The following is a 9569-nucleotide window of genomic DNA, read 5'->3' on the forward strand; positions in this document are numbered from 1 at the left end:
GTTTAAGTAAGAAGATGAAGTGTTCATTTCCATCATCATCAAATAAAGTTAAACTGAGTAGTACACATTATATAAACATATGAAGTGTAATAAAAATAGTCTTTTCATCTCTCTAACTTAAAATATTGCTTAAATTAAACTAATATGTCATTTCATATCTCACAATATTCATGTATATATACCTAACTAAATTCCTTCATCTTCTTCCACAGTTCCACCCTCACTTTTTTTTTTTCCTTCAAGTTTTAGCAAATTAGCAGTAACCTTCATTCACCTTAATGGTCATGAAACAATTATTTCTTATTTATATCAAAAGTTCCAACTGTTGAAAAACATACATATTTCAGGTGTAGTTCCGGAGCCTGGCTGGTGGTCAGATCTGGACGTCGACTGGGATTACCTGCACAATGAGCGGTGGTTATGCTCTTGGGGGTGGCTTCGAGGAGCCTCCCTCCGATGCTTAAATTAGTATGATATTTGGGTGAATAATAATGGATAGGTGATGAAATGTGATTATCTAACCTCTTTTCCGCTGTACTTGGCTGCCTATTTATAGATGTACTATTCTTAATGCTACAGGCTAGGGCCTGCTGAGGTCAGCCGTGAGGTTGAGCCCCTGGGAGATTGTCCCTGACTCCAGGCTGGAGCCTGCTGGGGTCAGCCATGAAGCTGAGCCCTTAGGAGGTTATCCCTGGCTTGGGGTTGGACTGGCGTGAGCGCGCACTTCTCAAGTGGTGCTAGGAGCGCGAGTTTGCTCTGCGGGAGCTACCCTATACAACTAGCCCCTCGAGAGGTGGTTTGAGGCACTCAAGCCAGCTCTTGCTGACTAGAGATTCTATTCTGATCTAAGGTTCGAAACATGGGGAGAGCTCCGTTAGAGCTACCCCATACAACTAGCCCCAAAGAGGTGGTATAAGGGACCCGAGCCAGCTTTTTCAAGTGTTTGGCCCTTGCTAGTTCATTACTTGACTGGATTGGTTGACCGAGATCGTCCTCATACCACTAGCCCCCCTGAGTCTCGCATCTGCACTTGTAGACACCTAAAAATGTCTCCTCAAAACCTAACCTGAGAATGAACAACCTTTCACCGCCATTAATGGTCGGGTCAAGTATTTAATCTCAGGAGTGCTTAAAATCCACATTTAGTCACACACAACTTACAAATCAGTCAACAAATCAGTCTAAGTGTTTAGTCAAAGCATTATCCAACCACCATGTTAGCCCAAACCCTTCATAATTCATTTCGTTTTATTTATTAATTAAGCCCGATTAATAAATAATAAAACCCTAAGCCTGAAATAAGTCTAGAATAGCTGAAACGCCGCCTATTATCACGTGCTTAATGCTTAAGAAAAGGTTAAAATGAATTTGGACGGATTTCTGGAAGGCAGATTTGCCGTGTCACGGCAGAAATGTCGCGCCACGGCAATTCCTTGTTGGGTTTCATAGTGTCCGACATTATGCGGAGTGAAACCCGACCAAGCACACTAATTAATGTAACTAAACATGCAATCACATAATTAAACAACAAAAGAGAGAAAGAGAAAAGACGATTTTAGCCTCGACGCGTACTTTGCTCGCTTACGAGCTCTTACTTGAAAAGCTCTAGCTTCGCAAGTGCGTAAGCCTCCGACGACTCGCACCCTCAACTCGACCCGAGCGGTATCTACCCCGAAGGTTAGTCGGGGCTAGACCTAGGAAATACTAGAGTATTACAAACTTAAAGGTTTTCTCACTTGTAAGGAGATGCCTTATTGAGTTCAACTCAAGCGCTTCTTCCCAAACCCAAAACATGGGTATTTATAGGAAAGGAAGTCTTGATTTCCCATCTCCCTTCAATGTGAGAGAATTGTATTTTGCTCAATTTATTTTAATCCAAAAACAAATTAAAATGCAAATGAATCAACAAGTGCGAAGTGGCAAATGGTGAGCAAGGGTAGGTAAGGACCACTAAGGAGGGGGGGACCAAACACAACTTGCTCCCCAAGGAAACCACCAAGACCGGTCTTCCTTTGACCGAAAGCTGACCCACGCATGGCTGGCCGTAATCTTTCCTTGGTTGCCAGGCTGGCGCCTAGCACCAAGGCTAGGCTAGCAGGCCAGCCTGCCTTCGCATGCGCGCAACAACCAAGCCACGCACGCAATGCGGGCTGCTGCTGCGGCGATGCGTGTGCAGTGTTGTACGAGTGCTGGGTGATTCCCAACTGTTGTGTGCTGCGAGTGGCTGGGTGCGGGGCCTAGCATGCTAGCACGCCTAGCGCGCCAGCAATGCTGGCCATGCCGCACCAGCTAGCTAGCCAGCATTGCTAGCTTGCGATGCTAGCATGCATGTGCTGCTAGCAAGCTCGCCATGGTGTGAGGCCTAGCACGCTAGCATGCGCCAGCTGCTAGCATCATGCAACAAGGTGCACCAGCCCCCGCTACCATGCTCGTCCAGCAAGCCTAGCACGCATATGCATGCTTGGCTTGTGGCATGCCTTGCGATGCGGTTGGTAGCTTAGGCTAGCCTAACACTTGCATGGCTAGGCCAATGCAAGGCTACGGCCTAGCTCGAATTTGTCACTTGCTTGATTTCTCGTCTCGTCGAGTTCTAAATTCGACTCGACTTACGACGCTCGGTTTTGATGCTCTAAGCTCGATATCCTTGCGATGCGGTTGGTAGCTTAGGTTAGCCTAACACTTGCATGGCTATGCCAATGCAAGGCTACGGCCTAGCTCGAATTTGTCACTTGCTTGATTTCTCGTCTCGTCGAGTTCTAAATTCGACTCGACTTACGACGCTCGGTTTTGATGCTCTAAGCTCGATATCCGACGTCTTTGTTCGTAATACTCTAATGACTCATTTAATCCTTCGGATTGATTCGTCGTCTTGGATTAGTTACTCAATTGGGGTGCGACCCGAAGGGTTCAGTCAAGATTAAGTTGTAATATTAATTATACATTAATATTAATTTTTGGAAGCGGCCTCGACCTAGGCATTCTGATCCCTTGACCTCGCTAAATACTTAGCTTTCTAATAATTTCGAACCCTCTATCGGAATAATACATTTGTTGGAAGGACACCATTCCTTTCAATCTCCCACTTGTCCTTCCGGACAAGTGTGCAGTTAGTGTACAGCCCATTTCCTTTGTCACTTAATGTCTCTTCATGAACTATAAGGTAAGATTCTTTGTCATCCATTATACGACCAAAAGTGTTTATCGATTCCCGAGTTCGACTGTCAATAAGCAGATGATTTCTAAAATCCATCTGAGCACAACCATGCATTTTTACATTCTCGCTCTTCGAGAGGCCTTGTAAACAAGAAAGACATATTCCATATTGTTAATAGGGGGACATTCCCAGTCTTGTATTGTTAGCTTCCCTTACTAAGAGGACCTAACCGGCCGAGTGTTGCTGTTATAATCCCCATTTACGGCAGACATTTGACAACATCAAAACGGACTAGTACTCAAACAAGAGAACTTATAATACTCATGGCCGAGGAAAAAGGTTCCAATAGCTATAATGAGAAACATATTGATGACGATTTTATATCTCTTAAAGTATTCTCATAGGTCGATCCGGTACAGTTCTAAACTAGTACCTGTGCAAATGATTTATGAAAATCATGTCCTTGTAGCACAAGAAAGGGTGCTATAAATCATAATACACACTAATCTCAAGTGGTCATTTATCGTCCATCGTTTAAATGACCTTGATTATGGATAATTTTCGATTAAAATATTTAATGTTCATTTAGCAGGTATTTCTTTATCCAAGACATGGTCTTGATACCCTGTTTTGAATATTCTCAGTAATCGAATGGACTCATTATTTAATTCTAAACCATAATTAAAAAGAAATGGAGTAATTAATAAATTTGCAAAAAATTTAATTGCTCCAAAATCGAATGGTGTAACATAGTGTTTTACATTAAGACATCAAGTTTAATTAAAACACATATACAGGGAAATCAAAGCCAATCTCCAACATGCTTGATTCCCATTGCCTTAACGTGCTTGTTGTGCTTCACTTGAGGCAAAGGTTTAGTGAGTGGATCGGCTACATGGTCGTCCATTCCAATATTACAAATTCTGATTTCACCCTCGGACTTTCATTCCCTTATCATGTGAAATCGCCTCTTAACATGTTTGACCTTCTAATGTTCCCTTGGCTCCTGGCCTGAGCAATAGCTCAATTGTTATCACAATAGAGGTCTATCGGACCCTTGATTGAGGGTACAACATCAAGTTCACCAATGAACTTATGAATCCAAACTGCCTTTTTAGCTGCTTTTGAAGCGGCCAAGTATTCGGCTTCAGTTGTAGAATATGCAGTTGTGCTTTGCTTAGCACTCTTCCAACTAAACGCTCCTCCATTTAGGCAGAATATGTACCCTGACTGTGAATTGGAGTTGTCTTTGTCAGTCTGGAAGCTCGTGTCGGTATAACCTTCAACAACTAAATTATTACTCCCACCATAGTCCAGAAATTTATCCTTGTTCCTTTTCAGGTACTTTAGGATATTCTTGGCTGCAGTGCATTGCGCATCTCCTAAGTCTGATTGGTATTGGCTCATAGCACTCAAGGCATACAATACATCCGGCCTAGTACAAATCATGGCATACATGATCGATCCAATAAGTGAAGCATATGGAATCTGATCCATCCTCTCTCGCTCATCAGGTGGTTGTGGACACTGCTTCTTGCTGAGAGTTATAAAAGGAATAGTGTCCTTAAAACAAGTGTATTATTCCGATAAAGGGTTCAAAATTATTAGAAAGCTATTTCTTTAGTGAGGTCAAGTGATCGAAATGCCTAGGTGGACGCCGCTTCCGATCAATAATATAAATGCATAATTAATATTACGGCTTAATCTTGACTGAACCCTTCGGGTCGCACCCTAATCGAATAACTGATCCGAATCAACGAATCAATCCGAAGGATTGGATGAGTCATTAGAGTATTACGAACAAAGACATCGGATATCAAGCTTAGAGCGTCGAGACTGAGCATCGCAAGTCGAGTCGAATTTAGAATTCAACGAGAGGTGGAATTAAGCAAGCGACAAGTGATGAGTGACATTTATGTCGCTCTTAGGATAGTCTTTTCTAGTAGTTTTAGTAATAATTCAGTTCATTTTAGTATGTTTTTGCTATGATCCTCCTATTTCGAGTATTCTACCTTTGTGGCGCGTAATGTGTATTCATGTGGTTTAGGTAGTCTATACTCCCCTCCCCTTTCGTTGTATCACGCCTTGCCTTCCTGTTCCATGATTGCAGGCGTATGTTGTTGATTCAGAGATGGAAGGGATAAGGGCAAAACAGGAAGAAGTCCAAACCAGACGAATGGCGCGGGCGCGCAACCAAAGGAGCGGGCGCGCATCTATAGAGCGCGGGCGCGCTGATGAGCGGGATCAACCATTAAATACCCTCTTTGGAGCGGGCGCGCATTTCTAGGAGCGGCCGCGCCATCATTTAACGCGCGGGCGCGCCACTGTTGGGCGCGGGCGCGCCTCTCTGCTGCTGATTCAAATCCCGATTTCAGCCCAAGTTAAAACGGGGAAAAAAAAGATAAAAAAGGGAGCATAGAAACCCAAGGGGAGGGCTCAAAAAAAATATCAATTCCTAGGTCTTTGATAGAGAAATTTTGTATTGAACAATCATATAGCTTTTAGTGTAATTCTCATTGTCTATCAACATTAGTTTTACTTTTAGTTTTTGAAGAAGTAATTTTGCAACATTGATGTATGGTCAAGCTTGGAGATTGAAGATTGAATGATGTGTGGCTCTTTATTTGGATTTCAATGAAGGTTTTGGTATATTTCTCTATTGTCTCTTGCTTTTATGATTAAAGCTTCTACTCTTGTTAATTTAGTTGATAAAAACTTTGTCTTTCTTACCATTTCATTGGTTATAATGTTGCTTAGCATGATTGTAGTTGTAGTTATGACTAGTGAGTAGTTTCTTGTTGCTAGGGGTTTGGTGAAGATATACTTTGAGTTTGATGTATGTTAGGCTAGGCTAATTTGGAATATTTGTGATTAAATCTTCCTTGTGCTTATACTTATTAGTCACTCCATGTTTATGGCCATATGCATGTTGTGGTTGAATGACGTGAACTAAATCGTGACGATAGTGCGATTTAGGAATAGTCATTAGGTGATTGATTATTGCATGACCTTAGCTTGTATGCCTTACGACGATAGTGTGAGCGTATGTTAGCTAGGAAGGCTCTTAATCCCGATAGGTGATTGGAGAGTATTCTTGATATTGCCTTGTATGAGTCGCTTGGGTTACATGTAAACCTATTTTCCGATGCCTAACTTCGTTGAAATCAAAGCATGTTTGATCCTTCCCCCTAGTACCTATTTTAATTGTTGTCCTATCCCCTTTAGTCATTACTTTACCCACCACACTTCTTGATCGAATTAGATTAACATTAGGAGATAAATAGCGGTGCTTAATCGTTTCCCTGTGTTCGACCCTTAACTTGCCTCTATACTCTTTTAGTTGCATGTTTAGGACTACAAATATCATTTGATAGAGGTGTCTTAGTGACGACCTAAAATACCGCCTGTCAAAATGGCGCCGTTGCCGGGGACGGCTTCCATTATTGTTGTATTACCTTATTGAGTCTAGGTCTTTGCGAATATTTTCTTTTCTTTTTGTTTATTTTTTGTTTAAAAAAGGGGAAAAAAAAGGGGAAATTACAAAAATATTTGAGCTTTCTTATTTGGTTGCTATTTGTTTTGCCTCATTGAGTCATGGATCAATTTGTCCAAAATGAAATGTCATGTCCTTCTTTGCCTCAATTTGAATATGAGCCCTTTTGGGTATACTTTAATAGGTTTGATGACTTCTCTAATTACCTTGGTTGTACTTTATGGGAGTCTTGTGAGATAATTTATTGGGGTTTGAATGAGTACACTAGGGGGGTGGTTGAAAACATATTTAATGGTGAATTTCGAGCCACATCTTCGGATGAGGCTTGGGATTTCTATTTGTGGTTTGCTCGGGATAGCAATGAGCAAGATAATTATGATAATTGTCGTGATTTTTCTAACTCTTGCATAAACTCTAATGATGATTCTTATGTTCCCCATGATGATCCCTTGATGCATGATGGCAACCCTTCCCTTTTGTATGCTAATTGTAATGAGATGCATCCCAATGTTGATAATGTTCATGATATTTTTCAATGTTCATCAATTATGTGCATGAATTCCAATGATGCTTCACACACCCAAAATTCTCAAATGCATAATTCTTCATCTTCCTTTCCTTTTTCATACACGATTCCTAATGAGTTCCCCTATGTGTCTAATGAGCCTTTTTGTGAGGGTAATTCAGTGGGGAGATCGAAGGAAGAAGAGTGTATGGAGATGCTTAAGGAGTTTATGAGAAAACAAGATGAAGAGAGGAATGAAAGGGAAGCTTGGATTAAAATGATGGAAAGTAAAATTTCCCAACTAGCCTCATCCCAAGAGGATGCCTTTCCTTCTTCTCCCTCCTCCCATTTGAGTGAGCCTAAGGGTAATCAAGAGAGTGAGACAACTCATTTGGAATTTGAGAATGTGATTGAGGATGATGATTTTGAAAGTGATGGAGGGAGTATGGATGGTGAGATTTTTCATGACTTCGTGAATACCAACCCCTCCACCCAATTTGAGCCTCAAAACTCTTCGCAACCCATTGACGATACAAAATTGATGCAATTAAACATTGATTTGAGGTTGCTTAGAGAAAATTTTGGTTTAGGTGATGATGAGATACCGATGTTCATTCATGGTGACTTGGGGAATGTTAACAATGATGATCATGCTCTTGTTGAGAGTGAAATATCCCAATTGGTGATTGAGAATACATCGAAAATCTTTGAGGGTATTGAAGATGAGTTGGAAGAGAAAGCTTGTGATTCAATGCTAGGTGGTGTAATTGAGGTGGTGAGTGCGATCCCAATTCAAACCCCTTCAACTTACATCCCTTTTTCAAGGAAGTTTAGCAATATTCCTTCTTTTCCCATCTCACTACCATATTTTCTCAAAAATAAACCAATTGAGGAGCCCCTTGCCTCTCTATACCACCATGGCCTTACTTTTGATTTCAATGATGAGCTTTCACCTTCCAAAATGCAACTAAATGAGTTTGTTCCCTCTTTTTCTTTTTCTTATTTTAATTTTTCTTTTGATTCTTTTTATTTTTCTTTTCCCCCTCCCCTCAAGCATAGAGTTTCTTTCAACTTTGTGCTTGCTTGTCATATGAGCATCGTATATGCTCTATTTCTTGAAATGTTTTCCGATGCGTATGACAAGCTTTTGCGTTCTTTGTCCGGTTATTTACTAATAAGGTCAATCTTGGACCTTAAACAAGACTTTCTCGGGAAGTAACCCGTGTTTATATTGCTTTTACTTTTCTTTTATATCTTTTAATTTTGTTTTCCTCTTGTTTATCTTTGTATATAGGTACTTGATGTCTATACTTTTGCGCATGACCTTGGACCGAGAACCATAAGAAGTAGCAAACCAAGGAATATTTTTAAATGGAAGTTGAAGCATCAGAGAAGAGCAATTTAATGGAAATGAGGAAAATGACTTAATTTGCGGGTTTCTACACCCACCTAACATTTTGGTTCACTCTTTCCATCTCCTCTCTTTTGTTGCTTTACCCTTTTATTTTCATATGGTTTGAAAGCTAAATGTTTGTGGTTTTGTTGTTTCCTTCTTCCCTTTCTTGGTCTCTTGATTGCTTGATTTACCCCCCATACATACCAAGGTTTATTTTTGACTTTGGTTATTCTATATTTGGATGGCCATGAGTGCCTTATTGACTTGACTTTTGGTATGCATGGCTTGGTCGTTGATCATGCTCTCTTCTAGCGCAATTTGTATATACATTCTCAAGTTGTTCTCGTTTTGTGAATATTTGTTTGTATAGCGTATTTTCCTTTGAAAACAAGGCAAGTTTGCATATGTGTTTTGATCCGTTCTTGTTTTGGTCTTACTACTTTGAACTTGTGTCCTTGAATGTTTTCCTTCCTAATTGGTAATGGTATGCACGGTTTGAGAGTGTTTTGGGTTGAGTTAAACATATTTTAATGCTAAGGTAGCGGTTTTAAGAACTTTGGGATACTTGTAGCCTTAATCCATGGTTGTGGTAAGACGGTGTCGCTCTCCATAGTGGATATGAACCCCTTAGGTCGGTAATTGCTATACAAATCCCGTGTGAGGTTTATTTGTTCTAGCCTTCATCAACTTTGTTGAGTGGCATATTTGGATCCTTGGTTATGCATTTTTCAATCCAGAGTTTGACTTCTATCTACCCGAGATCGTGACCGAACCCTTTAAGGGAGGAAATAGGCATTTTTCATTTTCTTATCCTTCTTTTTGTTTTGTTACAAAATTGGTTTTCTTTTAAATTTGCCCCTCTTGCTAACCCTTTGAGCCTATTTCCCTTTCTTGATTTTGAGCCACATTACAAACCGAATGACCTTTTGTTCCCCTAAACCTTTTGTTTATGTGAAGCATGTTGGTTTGAGAATTGTTTTGTGTTGATTTTGAACGCAAATGAGAAAGTTGTAGTTCTTTG

The sequence above is a fragment of the Chenopodium quinoa genome, unplaced genomic scaffold (genome assembly GCF_001683475.1).
Source record: "Chenopodium quinoa cultivar QQ74 unplaced genomic scaffold, ASM168347v1, whole genome shotgun sequence".
Taxonomy (NCBI): Eukaryota; Viridiplantae; Streptophyta; class Magnoliopsida; order Caryophyllales; family Amaranthaceae; genus Chenopodium; species Chenopodium quinoa.